Here is a 21,168-nt window from a genome sequence, read left to right as displayed (position 1 = left end):
TTCAGGGATCTTCTTTTCCTTCTCCTCCTGCTCTTGCTTCCTCCTAATCTTTTTATTCCTCTCCCTCTTTTTCCTACTCTTCTTCCTTCTCATCTCCCTCCCCTCCATTTAAAAAGTAAAGTATTGATAATGCCATTCTGAATGGCTAGGCAGAGACATTCTGTAGCTATTTCCATTATTGTATATTATTCACTAAATATTTTTTATTGTCTAGTGTAGAATTTTCCATTGTGGGAATTGAACATTTGCTCACTTCAACTCTTTTACTTCTTCCATACTCTTGTATCTTCTTTGGTGTCTTTTCAAACTCCTGTTTGTGGTATGTTGTTCTTCCATTCTGTTACAGAATGTATACATTAACTTTTTAAAATTGTTTCTCTTTTGAGGACTTATCACCCTGTCTCAAAAGGAAAAAGAAATATTTTATATTGATAATGGAAGGGATTTCATGATGTCTTTTCCCCATCGCTGATGCAGGTCAACGATGCTTCCTCTTATTCCCTACATTTCCCTTACAATCCCTCCCCATATATAGACATTCATATGTACCATTCCACTGGGCTAGGACTATCCATTGGGAAGCCAGGTGGCTCAGGGCATAGAATGCTGAACCTAGAGTTAGGAAGTCTCATCTTTCAGACTTCAAATCCAGCCTCAGACACTTACTAGCTGTGTAAGCCTGGCCAAAACATTTAACCTTGTTTGCCTCCGTTTCCTCATTGAGAAGGAATGGAAAACCACTCCAATATCTCTGCCAAGAAAACCCCAAATGAGGTCAGGAAGAGTTGGCCACAATTGAATAACAACAACAGAGCTGCCCACTTCCTGCTAATACTTCCTCAAACTGATGTTTATCCTTCTATTTTTGCTGTTTTTGGTCTGCTTTATAGGTAAGAATGAAATTGGCTGAGGAGGGAAACTCATAGTTGTGATGGTTCTGCTCAGAAGAAAGCATACTATAAAATTTCTACCACTGGTCCTCATTTTAAACAGGATAAATAAGCCCAATATCTTGATTTTACCTACCATAGGAGGTTTCATAATCCAGTAATTCTTAAAATCTGAATAGCTTTGAAATCTGTAGAAGACTGAAAGTCAAGTAGTGAGAAAAATATTTTCAATACGGCTATAGATGTATTTGTATCTTGAGTTTAAAAAGAGAAGTAATAAAAGTTTTTCTATATTTTGTATCTGGTAATGGCACCTCAGTCTTTAAAATTATAAATAATAAGTATGGGGGTTTTACTCACTAAAATGTAAAAAAGAGCAGCAAACCTTCAAACTCAGTAATTACTTTCTTAGGAAATAGTGTCAGATGTCCTGAGGAGTTGGCATATATTTTGCTATAAGATATGTCTAAATGATATAATAAATTATAAATAGAACATTTTAAATCTTTGACTCTCTGAAATCTTGATGTCTTCCCAGCCAGCTTCCACTACAATTAAAAGGAGATAATATGGGTTTATTTATATCTAATATAAATTCACTATCAAAGTGACTTTCCTCAATCATAGATCAGGCCATATCACTACCTCACTCAAACAACTCCACTATATTCTTAAAGCCTCTAAAAGAAAGCATAAACTCTCTGTTTAAATCTTAAAATTCTTCACAACTTTACCCCACATCTGTATTTCTAACATCACATTACCCCATCTTCCATACTCTGTGATCATATTAAATTGACTTTCCTCAGTTCTTTATACAAAAAACTTATCCTGTCTCCTAGCATTTGAACGGGCCAGCCCCCATGCTTTAAAAAAATGCTTCTACCTTTCCTCTGTCTCAGATGCCTTCTCTTCCTTTTAGTCTCAGTTCAAGCACTTACTTCTTCTTGAAGCCCTTTTTCCTCCCGCCTCCCCATCAGCAATCCTACCTCTCTCCCAAGCTGTTACTTCCCTCCCTTGCAAACTACCTTGCAATGAAAATACTTTGTATTCATTCTAAAAAAGAAAGTGGCCCTTGAGCCTAAAATAAAATATACACAATTACAAAGGACACCAATTATATTAAAATAAATTATCAAGATATTAGGTGGGGAGGAAATTACCAGCCTTAGATTAAAAGAACCCTTTTCTAAACCCATCTTATATATTTTGGCCATTATTAGGGATAAGAGAGATTTTTTTTTTCATATTTTGTAATGCTGCTGCAGCTGGGACTGTTTCGCCATCAACAGGCCTATTCTCTAAAATAAATAACTCTAATGCCTTAAAAAAATATTCAAATAACATATTCATTTTGTTAAATCATTTTGATTTCTTCATCGTGAGAGTTTTCCATGTGTATTCTCAAACTAAATATGCAATAGTATACCAAAAGCTTGATTAGGTTCCAGTTGGGCTTGAAGTGACCTTATAGATCCTTTAATTTGATGCTTACATACCATAGGTGGAGAAATAACTCGAAAGATAAAATTTCTACCCACAGCTAAGAAGACCCAAGATTTGAATCTAGCTCCTTTAACTAAATTATTGGGATTTTTTTTCAGTATAAAGAAAAGGTTTGCTCTACTTCTCTTGAGACAGAGAACACATAATCTTTTTTCCTCCTTTATAAAAAAAATATAGCACTAATTTAAGATTTCCTATAGTTCTCCACTTAGGTCCCAGGTTTCACATGTACTGTATTCATACAGCTTCTATTGAAATTAATCCTCTTCAAATAAATTATTCTATACTTTTCTTTATAAACTTTATTTTCTTTAGTTCTGCCTACTTTTTTAAAAATTATTTTCAAGGATGCTTTTTATTCCCTAATTCCCAGCTTTCAGTCCAATGTTGCCCACAGATTTGTTGAACTCCATCAAATAAATCACTAGTAAAAATGTTTCCTAGCATGAGTCATAGAAATTACTAAGATCAATAAGTTCTTGGATCTAGATGTTCCATAAATTGACTTATTTAGAGGCCGTGTACATATTTTAAACTTGATATATTTTAATTATATGATCTTTCCTATGAACCTGACTTGAGGAAAAATGTTTATAATTCTTTTGGAGAGTTAGAAACACCCTCTAGAATTTTTATTACACTATTTATCTGAAGATGTGAAGCTCATGCTTCATAAGTGCTCTGTTTTAAATATGCTTCAGGAGCAATAGTAGCTAACATTTATTGAATGTAACATTAATAGTATTCTGCCTTTCTAATAAGGCACTTTCTGACTAAAGATTTCTGTAGTTGGGAGATATACCTTTTTCTGTGATCTAAGTCAAGGATTCTTAAACTTTTTCCATTTGCAACTTTTTTCACTTCAAAATGTAATCCTGACAAATCAAATATTTATTGATAATAAATCATAAGGAAATTTATTTTTAAACAATTCTTGGTATACATATAATGTTACCATTTATCAAAGATGAAAGCAAATTTTCATGTTAATGAGATAGATGGATTTGTTTTTTACATAAAAAATTAAATCTTAGCAGAATATTTGATATCTTTTACTGTTGACAAATTTTTCATGACTTCCACTTTCAGTTAAGTGACTTAATATGGGATCACAGGGTTAAGATCCATAATTTAAGAAACTTTGATTTGTGGTAGCCCTTTTTTTTTTGCAGCATCACGAAACTAGAAACTGAGTGAATGCTTATCAATTAGAGAATGACTGAACAAAATTATTGTTCTATAAGAAATGATCACCTAGTGATTTCAGAGAAGCCTGGAGAGACTTACATTAACTGATGCTATAAATGAAGTGAGCACAACCAAAAGATCATTGTACATGGCAACATCAAGATTATATGATGATCAATTCTGATGGACGTGGCTCTTCTCGGCAATGAAATGATTGAAGCCAGTTCCAATGATGTCATAATGAAGGAGCCATGTGCACCCAGAGAAAGGATTGGTAACTAAGAGTGTGGATCACAACATAGTATTTTCACTTTTTTGTTGTTGTTTTATTTCTCACCTTTTTTCCTTTTTGATATGATATTTCTTGTAGAGCATGATAACTATGGAAATACATATAGAAGAATTGCATATGTTTGACTTACATTGAATTACTTGCCATCTAGGGGAGGTGGTGGGGAGAAGGGAGGGAAAACAATTTGGAACACAAGTTATGTCAGGATGAAAATTATCCATGCATATGTTTTGAAAATTAAAAGCCTTAAAAAAAAGTTAAAAACAAAAGTAAAAAACAAACTTTGAACTAGACTATTGTCAACGTTCCTTTTGTTGTACTGTAACTTAGGAATTATTCTTGAGTTTATCTCCTGTAAAATAGAATGTTTTCAAAATAGACTTTCTTTTCTTTTCAAGAATAATAAGAATTGAGAAAAAGCCAGTATAATTGGGTGATTAAGAGATCATTGGTAACTTTAGGAAGAGCTGTTCCATTTGAATGATGAGGTCAGAAGCTAGCAGAGAGTTAAGAATGAGGAAAAGTTTTGCAAAAGTGAATATTGAAAACTATTTTTGCATGTATTTGGAAAAAATAAAAAGCTATTATTTTAAAAAAAGAGAGTGAGAAAAAATAAAGTGAAGTTATCATTGTAGATAACCTTTTTTAGGAGTTGAACCACAAAAGGAAGGAGAGATATGAAATTATAATTCATGGAGATGAATGAATCAAGTGAAGGCTTTTTGAGAGTAGGGGAGAGATTAACATGTTATTGGCTTTTGTGAAGTTGTCATTACACTTAGAAAGACTGAAACTGGGGAATGACAAAGGGCACAGTCTTCTTGGAGAAGATAAATTAGAATGGAATCACTTGTGCCTTGACAATGAGAAGGGCCACTTCTTCATTGACCCAAGGATAAAGTAAAAGATAGTGATATAAGATGATTGAATGATGTGATATGAGGAAGAGGTTTTAAAAAAGAGAGAGAGAACCTTGGTGAATGACCTTAATTGTTCAGTGAAATATTAAGCAAGTTTCTCAATTGAGAGAGTGAAGGTAATGGGAAATTTGAGAAGGGATAAAAAAATTGAGGGAAACCACTTTAGTAAATGAAAAAATGAATCACTGAAGGAGATTTTAAAAGTTTGCCTTGTCTCAGTAGGGATCCAATTGAGCTTATGTAACAGTAAAATATAGTAGTTTCTTGATTTTCTTCAGCTAAAAGTACATGAGTGTTTTGCACTCAATTTATAACTGAAGCTTTACAGAAAGAACAGTGGAAAGAGTATCAGTCCTGTGGGGCTGGGTTAAAGGAAATGGAGATACAGGAGTGGAACATAAACTGAGTCAACTGAGGAATTCAGAATAAGTGAGATGGGAAGAGGATGACAGATTTGCAGTATCTTAATCAGTGAAAAATGAATTTGAATATATTATCATTGTTCACTGAAGTTTATTCAGGGGTAAAATTGGCATAGGGCATCAAGCAAGTATTGTATAGTTGCAAAACAGAGAGGGGATAGAAAGGTGAAGAACAGGATGGGTTTAGGGATAAGGCAAGTGCTATTGAGAAAAAATGGCCAAAGATGTGTCTGGAGTGGGATCCAATGGTTGCTTTGGTTGGCCAGAAAACAAGAGAAACTGGTGATCTGACTGTAGTGGAGTATCATTTTCTAGAGACACTCACATGGAGAAAAAATACTGTGCTGATAAATCTCTTCTTTCTCTAAATCAGTTATGTGATTCAGGGAATAGAATATTGGCATGAGGAAGGCTTGAGTTCAATCCCTGCCTCAAACACTTTTTCTAGCTAAAACAAAACACTGATCAAAATATCTTACTTCAGTCTGCCTCAGTTTCCTTAATTGTAATGTCAAAGATAATAATCTTTCCTACTTCCCAGGGGTTTTGAGAATCAAATGAGATAATATTTGTAAAGCACTTTGCAAATCCTGAAGTGCCATACAAATACTTGCTAGGATTATTACTGGTGATAAATTGCTACCCATTTTCTAAAACCCACCTGATGTGACACCTCTTTTGTGGAAAATGTTTTGATTCCCCATTTGATAGAAAACTTTTTCTTATATCTCATATGTAATCTGTTTTTTTCTTTTCCATCTGCTTAATGCATTTGACATATAGTGTGATATATTTGTGCTTATCAGACTTCCATTAGTGAAGGCACTAAACTTTTTTGTCTCAAGTAATAACTGCATACAGGTATTAATAATTTATATTACTGCATGCAATAAGTGAATAGTATTTTTTTCACATCAGTAAGTGAATGTATCTGATCTTTGAAGAGTTTTATACACACACACACACACACACACACACACAAAATTCTGAGTCAATTTCTTAGGTATAGGTCAAATCATTATGAGTTAAATATTTTTTGCTAACATCTAACCATGTAAAGCAAATGGCTGCACCTATCTTATACTTGTGCTTTAAAATAATTTTATTCTGAATGATCATTTCCTGAAAATTTCCTTAAACTTTTATCGTTTCTCCCCTTCTGGTCTAAAATCAGTGGTTATATTAAAAGAAGAATAATGCTTTAAGAGTGTTCTACAATGTAACTCAGGATTCTGTGCCAAGTTTTGACATTTTATCAGATTTCTCTTTTTAAGGTCTAAATTTTTTGTAGTGAATAAAGACCTTAAGAAATGTTTCAATAGATGTTAATTTATTTTGCATTTCAAATTTTTCAGTTTAAGTCTCTTAACCTAATAGATATTCAAAGTTTTAACAATCTGTTGCTATTTTCTCACATCTATGAATAATCATATTATTAATCCTAAACTTCATTGGTATCTTATAATTTTACCTAGTTCATCTAATAGGTCGTTCAACAACAGGCTTAACTGATAGCATATTTGTCACTTGCTTTTAAAATATTTTTGGCATTTAAAAAAAGAAATTTACATATCTATAATTAGCTAATGCATTCACTAAAGGTTCTTATAAACAAGATGCAGGTGTACAAGCATTTGTACATGGGTTCAGGATTCTTTTATGAAAAAGGGACACTATTGCTATAGTTTATAAAATGAAAAGATTTTGATAAAAGTGAAAATGTTTACATAGTCTTATTATAGTGTTTGTTGAACTGCTATCATTTCCTCCATTCATTGCTGGAGAGAATTTTTGATTCTCTAAAAGCATACTTCTAAAATAGTTATCTGTTTATACTCCAGACAGTGGCAATTTTGGCTCAAACAGACTATTTTGCTTGCCATATAGGATTTCTTTTTATGGATATAATACATAAGCTGATACATGATTATTTCTGGAGATTGGATGCCCATGCTCTCATTTATAGTAAACAAGTGAATTGATGGTCACCATAACAATAATTTTCCAGTGATTGGATCTTTACTGTTCAAGAAACAAAGTACACCATTTTGATTGCTATTCTATTATTGGGGCAAAGTAGAAAATAACATATTATTTCTTGAATACGATATAGCGTATATTTTGAAAAGACATGGAAATCATGGTGGGAGAAAATTTACTAAGGGTTTAAGATGACCTATAACTACAGATCACAAGTAGTCATGTAAATGTGATTCTCTATATCATCATAGACTTGTTAATGTACAATATTTATAAGTTTTATTCTATTTACTTAAATGTTTTAATCTAGAATTCAAAGAGTTAATTTTATATTGAAAATAATATTGTTTTAATATATTTAACATCTACTGGTCATCCTGCCATCTAGGGGAAGGGGTGGTGGGGTAAGAGGTGAAAAATTGGAACAAGAGGTTTGGCAATTGTTAATGCTGTAAAGTTACCCATGCATATATCCTGTAAATAAAAGGCTATTAAAAAAAAGAAAATAATATTGGATATAACATTTATTTATAATATGAGATATAGACTATATTTTTATTTTTTTAAATATGATTTTTTCTCTTTTTTAGGTATGTTTTAATCTCTAGTATAAAAATATTTCTCCTATACTTATTTCTAATAGCAGCAATATATAACATTTATTTTACTTAAGTCTGGTAGGTTCTGTATAGAATTAATCACCAAATAATCTATTGAATATTTAGTATCAATCAGTGACTAATTTTTATCATTTATTGTATGATCAGTACTATTTTTTTCTTTGAAAGATAAAGAACTGTGGACATTGGCTCTGTTCTTAAAGAGCTGTCACCTTAGTTGGGGAAACAAGCATATGAGAAATAAAAATTTTGTCAAAACTTGGAAGTACAAAATTAAGTATTTAACTGACTAGATTTTGATTCTATAAAGATAAAAAAAAAATCTGCATTTCTACAGCAAGATTGTAATATATTCCAGGTGAGGAGAGAAAGAAGAGGAAGAAGGAAAACAAATTGTATAATGTTTGACAGTTGGTGAAACACTTGATTTGCATGATGTAAGGGAAAAAAGCATCATGTAATGATGAGAGAATCCCTGATGAACTGAGTTTCAAACTCCATCTTTACTGCTTTCTACTGTGGGCAAGTCACTTTTGTGCACCAAATTTCCTTATCCACAAAAGAAAAACTTGACATGGTCATAGATTTAATCAAACAAAATAATAGTTTTTTTCTGGTGTACCCTTCTTTATTTTATCATTTAAAAAACTGAAAGAATCAGAGATCTAATAAGCCTCAGAGGTAGTTTTTGACAAGTCTAACTTTCAAATCAGTGCTTTTCCAAATGTGCCTTGCTGTTTTCATTTTAAACTCCAAGTTTACTCTTAAATATAAATCTATGATCTTAGATACATTCTCCTCTTTGTTGACTTCTGATAGTCATTGAAACCTAGATTTCTCTTGGAGATAGCATTATCTATTTATAGCCTCTCTAAGGCTAGAAGATGAAAACTCAGATAGACAGAATTTAAATGACTGCCCAGTCCTCCCATATCTCTCCAGTATCTGTAACTGGATGTCAACTCAGATCTTCCTAATTTCAGATCCAGTACTGTATATACTGCATGACCTAGTGTCTGTACTGCATGCTGAAAACATTATGAGAAACTGATATGATAAACAAAACCTACTCAAATTTTTTTTAAAAAAAGATGATATATCTTGGGTTAGAAAAATAAATCAATTATAACAGTTAAATATGGGGAAATAGTGACTGGAAAACAGGTCCATCTGGCCCTGAAGATTGAGGTAGCTAAGGAATAGTGGTAATAGGGGATGACTTCTATTTTCTTGGCTTCATATCATCCAAGAGTTAATCAATCAACAAGCATTGATTAAATAGCTATCATGTAACAGGCATTTGGGGATACAAGTACAAAAGTGAAAGTTTCTACTCTTTTTTTTTTCAACTAAATACAAAATAAGAAATAAAAAAATAGAAAAAGACTGAAAAAGAAAATGAAACACAAAACAAAAGATTTTCATGTTCCCAGAAGAACATTAGGGAAGACCCAAATATGTAACAATAGATTTCCATTTTTAAGAAGTATATATAATAATAGAAGAGATTATATTCAAGACTATCCATCTTTTCTTTGCTTCTTTGTAGGTTATTCTTTGGTTCTCTGCTGTGCACTTTTTACTTTATTCTTTTTTTCCCCTTTCATCCTCTCTACCTTGCTCAAGTAGACTACAGTTAAGTATGTATGTATGTATATATGGATGGATGGATATATATATGTATATATACACTCATGTGTATGCCTATCTATCTATCTCTATATATATATATACATATATATATACACACACATATATATATATACCCACATATCACATATATATTTATCTCCCCATATAATACATATACCTGCATGCATCTACACATATACATATGCATTTATACTTATGTAGACATCTAAAACAATAGTAATATTACTGACATATTGCTGACATCTCTCGATTGAATCTTTAAGTTTGACTTTGAGACCAAAAGTTTCTACTCTTAAGGATCTTAGTCTCCTCTATCTATAAGAATTGAATGGGTCTATAAGAATCAGACACATAAGTGCCAACTTCCTTGATGTTGTTAGAATTCTCATAACAGCAGTTCTCAGACTGATGGAAATCATAAATGATCCTTTGAGGATTTAGAAATTGTTTTTAAAAAACACCATTTCAATGTCTGGGGATATTTGTATGATATACCTGCTGCAAGTAGTTATAACCTGGTGCAGTGGGAACATAAAAGTGGGGACACACATGGGAGAGATTTAGAAGGGGGACAGCATTGTGGAGAGTTATGAGGAGTTTAAGGCATATACAGAGGACAATGGCCAAATCCCTGATTCCTGAAGATTAATTTTCTAGGGGTACACTAACAAATGTAATACCAGACATACTATACAAATATCAACAAACCTTGATTTAAAAAAAAAAACTTATGAATCTTCAAAGCATCATCTGAGGTTTTTATCAACATGAAAAACTGTTGTTACAGGAAGTCTCTGAACCAACAGAAATCAAGGAGTTGGCACTTACCTTAACTAACAACCCATGCACTCAGTCAGAAGAGGCTATAAGCGTAATGGATAGAAACTATCTCACTTTTGTACTGTATCCCTGAGTGCCTGGCATATAGTAGGTACTTAATTAATGCTTGTAAATATGTTGACTTTTGTATGATATGGAATAGAGGAAACCCAAAGAAATTAAAAGATTTCTCCAAAGTCACACAGAAGAGCTAAGTACTCTGATTTTAAATTTAAGGCTTTCCCAAATCTTTTTGTACCTTTAGAAACTGTAATTAGATGGTTGCCTAAGATAAGTAGAAGTTAATCATTTGTCTGGGATCACTAATGCAATAAGTGTGGAAGGTGGAATTTGAAATTCAAGTTTTTCAGAAGTCAAATTCAGTACCCTACCTATTACATAACGCATTTTTTTATTGGGGAGGGGGAGAAGAAATGAGATAATCAGAGTTAAGTGCTTTGTCCAGAGTCACACAGCTAGTAATTATCAAATGATGGAGGCTAAATTTGAACTCTAGTCTTTCTGTCTCTAGAAGTAGTACTCTGTCCACTGTACCACTGAGCTGCCCCATCACACTAATTTTAAATTAGTTTAATTTTGTAGTTAAATTTTTGTTTATATTTCATTTTCTCAGCGAGAAGTTTTATAAGAAAGTAAGATTCTTTAAACACCTTCCCACCCTGATTAGAGGTCTCTCTCCCTACCCAGCAATAAAGAGACAGCAATCCCAGGTGCTCTGTATCTGAGCTCCATATAATTTAGGATTCTCTAAACTAGGATTCCTGACACTTGCAAAGAGCTCCCATGGAAGACTTTCTGTAAGCGGTAGCCTCTGTGAACCATTCTTTTTCCCAAAAGAAAACTAGAACATGTCAGTGTTGCTGGCTCACTCATTTGTGTTGAAGCTATTACCAGAGCAATCATTTCGAAACATGACACCTTGAAGTATGAGTCATTCTATAATTCTAGTCAGTTGATGAAACATTATTCACTCTTCGTTTTGTCCATCAGCTCAAGCAGAACATTTATATGACATTTAGCTCTTGGTAGAATAAGAAATTGCATTTCTGTGTTTTATGTGTGACCTTTACAATTCCAAGAATCATAGATTAAGAAATTCCATCAAGTGCAATGTTGCAGTGCATCTAAAAACTACTTGCCATCTGCAGATAAACAGAGAAAAGTGATTCTAGGACATGATCTCAAGGATTCTACCCTTATCACAACTGTTGAGAGTGATTTAGCAGCATTAAATCACACACACACACACACACAAATGTCCAAGATTATTAAGTGTTTATTCTTTAATTATTAAATAAGAGTAGCTTATGTACTTGAAAAAAGTTATGATAAAATATACTATATATATATATATATATATATATATATATATATATATTTACAGGGAAAGAGAATGATAAAGAAAAGGGGGAAAAGCAGGGGGGAAGGGAAAGAAGAAGTAAGCAAGGAATTGAAGGGAAGGAAAGAATGGAGTCAGAATAATAATGGAGAAGTTCAATAAAGGGAAGGTTTGGGGGGAAAGATGAGTTTGGATTGGATATATTGAGCTTAAGATGCCTATGGAACCTCTAATATGAGATTATAGGGAACATGTTGGACCCTAACTCTGGGTCCTAGGCTAGCCTATGAAAAATTACTAACATAAGCATTTTGTAAAATCACTGATATAAGCATATTTAGACTTGTTAAAGACACAGAAGGAATGCTTCCTAAACAACTGTCCCCTGAACCCAGGCAATCAGATGTTTTGACTATTTCTGTTTTCAGTAGGTTTTATGGCCAAGCAATTATCTAAAAAAATACTGTTTTCTAACAACCTCTATATTATTTCTATAGTAATAATAGTATTCCTAACTATAACTTAGAGCCATAATTATGGTATATAAGCATTGTTGCCCCGACCCTGATAGCTAATTAATTACCTGTGCTACTTGCCCCACCTGCTTTGGCAAAATAAAGCTTTAACTTGAAAAGAATCCTGTGTCAGTGTTCTCACTTCATCTCTGAACCAAATGCTCTCGCACAACAAGATGACTAACAGATTGTTGGAAATGTGAGTTTGGAAGTTGAGATATTAAGAAGTTCTGAGAATCATCAGCATAGAGATGATAATTGAATCCATGGAAGCTGATGAGACTACCAAATGCAAAGACCCAAGACAGAGCCCTAGAGGATGCCCACCTTTAGTGAGAAGGGAAAGGAATAAGCATTTAATATAATAAAGTACTATTCTAGAGTTAAGGAAACTGAGACAAACAGGTTAAATGACTTATCAACAGTCATGCAGCTAAGTAAGTGTTTGGGATTGAATTTGAATTTGGGTCTTCCTGACTTTAGGACCAGCATTCTATCCACTCTGGCACCCAGTTTACTTGAGCAGATATAACCCAGTTGAATATCTAGGCTATTAGATTTTAGAAAAGCTATTAGAGAGTGTTAGGACAATTAAGAGGAGAATCAGTATAGAGTAGTGACCCAGAAACTTAGCAAGACAAGAGTTTCAAAGAAAATAGAGTGATTGATGGTGCCAAATGCTACAGAAGTCAAGGATTAATACTGAAAGAAGTCTATTAGATTTAGCAATTAAGAAATAGTTGGTAACTTTAGGAAAAGCAGTTTCAGTTGAATGGCAAGATAAGAAGCCAGTCTGTAGAAAATTAGAGAGGTAAAGAAAAGAACTTAGAAACATCAAAAATGGATAACCTTCTTTGGGACTTTAGCAACAAAAGTGATGTGGAATGATAACTAAGAAGATGGGTAGAGAATGCTCAAATGTGGGGGGTTTGAGGAGAGAGAAGACATAGGGATGTATGTAGGCAGAAAGGAAGTACCCAATAGACAGGGAAAGATTAAAGCCCTGTCAACAAATATAATAGAAGGGGGCATTTGGTTTTAGGAGACATGATAGAATGAAATGGTTTGTGGATATGTTTTACCTATTCTTTCTTCCTTCTTTAAGAATTTCAGATCAGAGTGAGGGCTGTGTCACTGCTCCCCACTCCTTCCTCTTTATTTGTATAAACTTCTACTTGCACATCCTGATTATATAACAGAAATTCCCCTATCATTACTCCTTCTCTCCAGATGTATTCCTCTTCCCCTCCTTTTCTGTTCTTTTTGTTTTTTTAATCATTAAAACATAACGTAACCCTTCCCAGAACTTCTGTCTAATTAGTTTCCAACCATGGCCCTTGATAACAGTAGAGATCTCTGGAGACACATGTAGCAACATCTCATATTAGAATGTAAACAGTTGATCCTTATTTAGTTCATTATGATTTTTCTTTCATGCTTAACTTTTTTCTGTTTCTCTTCTATGTTTGCACATTAAAATTTTTTACAGCACTAATCTTGGCATCAGGAATTCTTGAAAGCACATTATTTCATTAAAGGCCCATTTTTCCCCTATAGGTACTTGAATTCTTTATGACTTCTTGCAGTATTTGGGAGGGAGGAAAGGCAGCTTTGAAGTGCTAGCTTTTGGCTATGATGCTCCTGGAAGTTTCCATTTTGTTGGTCCTTTCAGAAGGTGACCAGTGGGTCCTTTCTTTTTTTTTTTCTACTTTGCCCTCTGATTGTAAGAGATGTGGGCTGTTTTCTGATCTGAGCTCTGAAAGTTCCTGACTTGGGTTTGAGTCTAAGCAACACATCTGGGCACTTGGCCCAGTGGGAGTTCTAGACTTAATCACTCTCAGTAAACTGGAAAGTTCAGCTGGTTGAGTGTCAGAACTGCAGACTTTCCTTTGATCCAGGATTCCTGCCCTGGTTATTCTACTGAATATTTCAGACTGTGCTAGAAACTGACACTGAGATGCAGTGGAATCATGGAGTCAGGCTGACAAAGCTGACACTTGGTTTTGAACTTGTTTCTTACTCAGTAGAGGGATTAAGACTGCTACCCACTCCCCATTTTACATCAATATCCTTAGGCAAAGATCTCTTCCTCAGGTAGCCCTAGATCTATAACCTGGAAATTTTGTGAGCAACAGAGCTGCCAGTTGATATTTATTTTTGCACTCTGTTTAAGTTTAGGTTCCTCTATAGTACTGTTCTCTTCTGTGCCTCATCTTGTTTTGGTATATAGCCTCTCTCATTTCTGGCTGCTTCTGTCTCCCTTTACTGACTTGGGCTAGAAAAAAAGTGATTTTATTCTTGCATTTTCCAATCAAGACTTGATCAGATGTCTGTTGTAGGAGGAGGAGGTGAGGAAGAAGGGAAGAATTCTTTCTGCTACTTCACCATTTTCATTTATGTTTAGCTATTATTTACAGAGTAAAGCAGTCTTTGTCTAAAGGTATATTATTCTCTCAGAAAAAAAATAACATTTTCTTTTTCTGACACATAGGTCACTTCCTCACTCATCTCTAATAATTTTCCATTAAAAAGTCAGGCAAAACCCATCTAATAGGGTGAGTGACCCTGACAGTGTCTGCCACTTTCCTTTTTTTGTTGTCTACCCTTTATTAACAGAAAGAAAAGATAGTATTATCTTCCTCATGAATAAATAGCTACAGAAGTCAAAGAAGTCACTTGGCATGTATTTTATCTGACATTTACATTTTGATGAGTTCTAGTTCTCTGGTGCCTTCTTTATTAATAGTGCTAAAAGTTCTCATTATTACTTATTATTTTGGGTTTGTCATTTCTCAGAATAATATCTTATTCACAAGAAACTCAGTGTCCAAAACTTCAAGTCAAACAAAAGCTTAATTTTTCTTCTTCCAATTTCTAATAAAATACTTAATGTCTATATGCTGTAACCGTACATTAGAGATCACCTGATAGTTTTGTCTTGTGTTTTTCTTTCTTTAGAATTCACATCTTTGAAAAGTTCTTTTTGTTATTACTTTACAGAATATGTCATATGAATAGGAAGTAGGCGACAGCTGTGGCATATCATTTTTGGGGTATCCTGTTGTTCTGAATACCATGCCATGATACATACTAAGCAGTTAAACTGCTAATGACCAATAAAGTAAATGGAGAGATCTTTCTTTTTTCCAGGCCCTTACAAGACTAAACAATTCTTTTTTTTTTTCTTTTTTATTATTTTTTTATTTAATAGCCTTTTATTTACAGGTTATACGCATGGGTAACTTTACAGCGTTAACAATTGCCAAACCTCTTGTTCCAATTTTTCACCTCTTAACCCCCACCCCTTCCCCTAGATGTCAGGATGACCAGTAGATGTTAAATACATTAAAATATAAATTAGATACACAATAAGTATACATGACCAAAACATTATTTTGCTGTATAAAAAGAATCAGACTCTGAAATATTGTACAATTAGCTTGTGAAGGAAATCAAAAATGCAGGTGGGCATAAATACAGGGATTTGGAATTCAATGTAATGGTTTTTAGTCATCTCCCAGAGTTCTTTCTCCGGGCATAGCTGGTTCAGTTCATTACTGCTCATTAGAAATGATTTGAAAACTAAACAATTTTTTAGTTATTCATTAAAGATCTGTTCCATTTACTTTCTACAAAGACTTCCAAATATTTGAATGAAAAAAAAATTACCTGTCTTAAGAATCTTTACTTTTAACATTATAAGAACATTGCAAAATATCCTCTGAGACTGGAGATTTGTTTTGCAGTTTTGCTTTAGATTCTATGTGAGCCCATGTATTATCCTGATATCCATAAATACTAGTTAATACATGGTCCATGTACTAGGCAAAGTGTTATCTTATTCTTTGATATGCAAAAATGAGGATAAATTCTACAAGCAAGGATCATCTAACTTCAAAAAATGTGGACTGAGAGCTTAAGGTGCTAGTCTTGTGTAGTAGCTAGGTGACCTTGTGAATGGAGTACTAAACTTGGAGTAAGAAAGAACTGAAATTAAATCCAGACTTGTATACTTAAGAGCCTTGTGATCTTGGCAAAATAATTTAACCCCTTTCAGGTTTAGCAGTATCTTTCTCTGAAAACTAGGATAATAATGTTACCTATCTCATGAGATTATTATGAAGATAAAATGTAATAATATATATAACATGCTTTGCAAAGCATGTTATATAAAAGTTGTTGGTAATAATAATAGTATTAATGTCTTATAACCAATTTTAAAATGACTTTCTTCTACTATCTTTGCAGTTTAGTCTTATTTAATATGTACTTGGGTGAGGTAAAAATACAAATAATAGTGGAGATGTGGTAAGGATTAATGAACTAAAATTTTGACGTTTACAACATTATACATTATCTGATTTGTTCCTCACAAAAACTGCCTGAGGTAGATAGTTCATTATTTAGTCATTTTTCAGTCATGTCCAAGCACTCATGAACCCTTTTGGAGTTTCCTTGGTAAAGATACTGGAGTGGCTTAACATTTCCCTTTCACCTCATTTTACAGATGAGGAAACTGAGGCAAGAGCTAATAAAAAGCTAGTAAGTATATGAGACCAGATTTGAACTTAGGAAGATGAGACTTCCTGACTCCAGGTCAGGTATTCTAGCCACTGAGCCACCTAGATGTCAGACTTAATGATTTTTAAATGAGTTCATTATTTTTTACTCTAAATGCACTCATCTTTCAAACATCCCTATTTATGTGAAAAAAAAAAATCACTGTTCTTCCATGCAGATTCACAGATTTTGAGTTATGTGCTATTCTTCTCTATCATTTATAACCTCAGCCCCACCATATGTTAGCAAATCTTGATCATGTCTCTATAATGTCTCATACATCCATTCCCTTGTCATATGGCTACCACCGTAAATCTGATGCTTATGATTTCTTATTAGTCTTTTACAACAGTCTTCTCATTATTTTCATGGTATCTATTCTCTCTTTTTTCCAAATCATCTTCCACACAACTACCAACATAATCTCCCTGAAGTCACAAATCTGACTGAATCATTCCCTGCTCTGGACCATCAGTAGTTCCTTTTTGCCATTGGAATAAAATACCAATCTCATTTAAAGTTTCCTGGAAGTATCCTAACATTTGAGCTTTATTACATATTACATCTTGCCTTCATGTCCTCTTTGCTGTAGCCGAACTTGTCTGCTTGTGGTACCCTGAATGTACCAGAAAGGTAGGAAACAAGCATTTTTAAGCATAATATGCTGTGCATTATTCTAAGAGCTGGGAATACAGGTAGAAGTGAAAAGCTAGTTCTTGCTCTCAAAGAGCTTTCGCTCTAATGGGGAAAACAACATAGAAAATGGAATAAGGAGATAGGAATGGGGATGATAAAGAAACTCACATGGAAACATAGTATTAAAGTACAAAAACTTAAAAACACTTTTGAGAGGGAAATGCAAGTTGGCTGGCTTAGGCCTCTCCCTAAAATGGAAGTCCCAGGAGGAACTCACCAATGAGAGAAGAGGGCTAGCATAACAGATGGATGCACCAAACTGAAAATCCTCCAGGTTCTGAGGAATCAGGTGAGACCAAAGCTAAGAGATGATATTGACATTGTGTGAAGTTGGGAACTGTAGGCACTTTCTGCCTGTGTCTTTCCATAGGGTTTCTATGTAGTCTAGAGTACACCTTTTCTACAGAGTTCCTCCCTTCCTTTAATTATCAACATATATGCTTTCTTTTACTTAAAACTCATTGTTAGTTCTCTTCCTTCTCTAATTATCATGTATATTAATATAAATTCACTATTTAAATGTTACATCCTCTCCCAATAGAATATAAGCTTCTTGAGGGTTGAGATTGGCTTTTGTTAGGGTATTTGTTTTTGTCTAAATATCTTTATCACTGTGGGGTCTTATACCTAGTAGGCACTTAATAATTGCTTTTTGTTTGTTTTTATTTGGTTTTAACAATAGCTTTTTATTTTTCAAAATACATGCAAAGATAGTTTTCAACATTTGCTCCTGTAAAACCTAGCTCTGAATTTTTCTCTCTCCCTTCGCAACTGCCCCTCCCCTAGACAGCAAGCAATCCAATACAGGTTAAACATGTACAATTCTTCTAAACATAATATCCACATTTATCATGCTGCACAAGAAAAATCAGATCAAAAAGGGAAAAAATGAGAAAGAAAAAGGCAAGGAAACAAACAACAACAACAACAAAAAAGACACAAAAGCTATTTTGTAATCCACATTCAGTCCCCTTAGTCATCTCTTTGGATGCAGATGACTCTCTCCATCACAAGTCTATTGGAATTGGCCTGAATCACTTCAATAATTGCTTTTTGGATCATATTGATGTTCTCTAACCCCCAAGATTAGATGAGGAACAAATTACGTAATGTATGTGTGTACATGTGTATATATATACACACATTTATAGAATAAAAATAAACATTATGATTATAATAAATAGAATACTAAAATATACAATATACTTGAAAGGATTCTTAGTGTATTAAAAGTCAAAGACTTTAGGTTTAAATTCAAGCACTGTCACTTTTACTTTCCTTTGGTAAACTTGAGCAATAAATCACTTTGTTTCTACATGCCTCAGTTTCTTCATCTATAAAATGAGCCTGATAACACTTACACTGTTTATCTTGCAGAGGATGTCATACAACATTAATATACTCTTTAGATATGAGTTACCATAACTTGATCAGTTACATCATTTGAAGACTGAAAGTTGGATTTATGACTGGCAGCAGAAAGATGTAATTATCTAACTAGTTGTTTCCATCCTAAATATAGATCATCACACAAAGTTCCTGTAATGAGCTTTCAACTACCTTTGTAGTACTTTAAAATAGATATATTATGGATGTGCTTTCCAATTTTTTTTAAATTGTTAGAATTATAAAATTCTGTCAGGCAAATCGAATATTGACTCGTCACAATTACCAATATTGCTCTATATTCATCCTGACCAAGAAAACTATTGATCTTCTAGACATACATACATATATACATACATACATACACAAATAAAAAGGACATCAATATTTTCCTACAACAAATATATTCAAGGCCTGCTCCACTAAAACACACACACACACACACACACACACAAAACAATAATTGACCAAGGAAATGTCAAAACTTTGGAATGTTAAAGTTATTGGATTCTTTATTTTATCATATAAAAGGCTACTCTTGAGGACTTTTCTATTTCTTTGACTCATAGCCTAGAAAATCACTACCTGACTTTTGCTCAGAATGCAATATTTACCCATCATATAAACACTCAAGTCATTCATATAAATCTCTTGGTTTTGCTTATTCTTGTTATAATTCTTACAAGGTTCTAAGTCAGTTATCTAATTTAGCATGATACTTAACAGTTCTCTAGCTCACTAATGTATTTAATACTCATTGGAGTTCTACAAGATTCACAAGTCATAAAGGAGTCCACGTGATTCACAAGTCAGGGAGAAGATTCACAAGTCAGAAGCCCACAATCTCCCTCTTGGAGGAGGAGTCAACCTTTGAGTTCACACCTCTAAAAGAGCATATAAAAGGACAAGCCCACTGGGAGCACCCTGGGACATTGAGAAGCCAGGAGTCAGAGTTGAGCTAGAGGCAGAAGCTGGAAGAGCTTAAAGGACTAGCAACAGGAGCTCTCAGAACCAAGGAGAGAGATAGGCCTCTAAGAAAACTAACTGGGCTATTTTGTAAAAGACAATAAAGGACTGGACTTTAATTCCTGGCTCCATTGAGGTGATTATTACACTGAACTGAAACTAAAGCTGCTCCTAGAAGCTCCCCAAAAAACCTGCTCCCAGAGAGCAATATATTGTAGAGAAGAGAACATTACATATTCTACCCAATTTACTTCATGTCCTCCCAAGTTTCTCTGAATACCTCATAACTGTCATTTTTTATAACCCTGTGATGGGTTTTTTTAATGTTCGCCAATTCATTCAGCAAATCTTTACTTGATAGGCATCCACTTCATTTCCAGGGTTTCTAAGATTTGGTTTGGTTTGGTTTTTTGCTGTCACAAAAGTGATATTTTTGTATCCAGAAGCCATTCTTTTTGGGACAAGAAAAAGGTAACCGACTTTATCTCTAATGAGAAAGGTTAGCACATGTTTATTATGACCCTATGACCAGGCCCAAAGTTGATGAATTAGGCAATAGAAAAAAAAAAATGAAATCAAAAGAATTCTCTGACTCAGGTAGAAATAAAAGAGCATGCTTTTTTTTTTTTTTTTTTTTTTTACAGACCCAGAAAAACAGGAAGAGAACTCCAACCTAGGCTTGAGTTTGTACAGAAGCAAGAGTCAGGGCACAGATGAGGGGCAGGATGACTGGAAGCAGCGTCAGGGAGCGAGAGAGGATGTGTTGTAATGGAAAGTGCATCAGGAGCCTTGGAGTTCAAGGACTTAGATGGAAATCTTATTTATTTTACCATCTGCTTACATTTAATGAGCATAAACTTCCATATTTTCAAAATGAGGGGACAGGAGATGATCTCTACGACATTTCTACCCCTATATCTTTTACTTATGATTCAGGACTTTTTAATCCTTTAAACTTGTGTAGTTACAATTGAATTAAAGTGTTTGTTATTTTCATCATCTCTATAATCTGAGTGTCAGTGGATGTTCTGTGAATGATGTAGGTACTTACCCTATTAGTACATATTGTAACCATGCTTGCCTTCTTATTCTGTTTTCTCTAATTTCTTAAGGGATTTACCCAACATGCAGGGAGCTTTCCTCCAGATCTCCTGAAGTTATATTTATAATAATGAAACATCTGGGCTATCTACCTCTTAGCTCTTGTTCTTTCTACATGATCAGCTTATTCCTTTTCCTTTCATACATCACTTTGTTTATATCCTTCATGCCTCTTATCCCTTTATCTCTTTGTTGGGAATAGACTACAGCTTATTTATGTTCACCATGTGCCTGTCTGTTCCCTTTGCGTGGCCCTGAAATTCCTTTCATTCATTCAATAGATACTTATTGAGT

General features: G+C 33.7%; 1 protein-coding gene across 8 annotated transcripts in view; it reads left to right on the top strand.

Annotated features, from left to right (window-relative positions):
* CTNND2 (catenin delta 2) overlaps positions 1 to 21,168 on the top strand; it is a 1,100,293-nt gene that overhangs the window by 812,596 nt on the left and 266,529 nt on the right. The window lies entirely within an intron of this gene.

Source organism: Sarcophilus harrisii, chromosome 1 (assembly GCF_902635505.1).
Source record: "Sarcophilus harrisii chromosome 1, mSarHar1.11, whole genome shotgun sequence".
Taxonomy (NCBI): Eukaryota; Metazoa; Chordata; class Mammalia; order Dasyuromorphia; family Dasyuridae; genus Sarcophilus; species Sarcophilus harrisii.
The sequence above is the reverse complement of the archived record's forward strand: the minus strand, read 5'-3'. Positions and strand labels throughout refer to the sequence as shown.